The sequence below is a fragment of the Pteropus vampyrus genome, unplaced genomic scaffold, assembly GCF_000151845.1.
Source record: "Pteropus vampyrus isolate Shadow unplaced genomic scaffold, Pvam_2.0 Scaffold132, whole genome shotgun sequence".
NCBI classification, from domain to species: domain Eukaryota; kingdom Metazoa; phylum Chordata; class Mammalia; order Chiroptera; family Pteropodidae; genus Pteropus; species Pteropus vampyrus.
In genome coordinates, this window is record NW_011888913.1 from 795,028 (window position 1) to 795,769 (window position 742).

Below are 742 nucleotides of genomic sequence, written 5' to 3' on the forward strand. Positions count from 1 at the left end.
CAGTAGCTTGGACAAAATCGTCTCGCTGGCTCCCATGTATGAGAGCTCCTGGGATGGTGCTGATGGGACGCGGCGACAGCACCGCGGCCCATCCCTCCAGGCGCAGGCTCCCTGTGGAACCCCAACTTCCCAGCAACCTATTGGCTGGGAAGAACTCAAGCGCCTTTGTCTGAGTTTATTGTTATGAAGGAAAATATGAAGAAATTAAAATACAATGGCAAGTCTCCAGCCATGCCGCCCTGAACACGCCCGACCTCGTCTGAGCTCGGAAGCTAAGCAGGGTCGGGCCTGGTTAGTACTTGGATGGGAGACCACCTACGAAGACCGTATGCTGTAGGTGTAAAAAGTAAAAAAATTAGATATTGTAAACTGACGAGGTCCTTGCAATCTGTGAGGTCAACCAAGGGTTGCCAGACCTAAGAAAATAAAAAATTAAAAATTAAACAAAAATATGATGCCAAATAAGGAGCCAGTGTGACGTCAGCCACAGGAGTCACTAGACGAGGACAAATCTCATGTCCAATCAGAAGCTCCTGGAAACAGGGCATAGACATACATTGAGGTTCTGACGTTCATGGGCTCGTCTTAGCGTCCAGTTGTGTAGAAGCTTCATCCTCGTGAAGACGCGGTTCTGCGTCCTGCAGAGAGGGACGTTGACACCTGAGCATGAAGCGTTTTATTTAATGTCGTAGAAGACTGGTAACGGCACACAGTACTCTCCTGGGGCTTCCCAAGACAGCAG

General features: G+C 49.3%; 1 pseudogene; it reads left to right on the forward strand.

Annotated features, from left to right (window-relative positions):
- The first annotated feature begins 221 nt into the window (after positions 1-221).
- On the forward strand, positions 222-340 carry LOC111744325 (annotated as a pseudogene).
- The last annotated feature ends 402 nt before the right edge of the window (positions 341-742 follow it).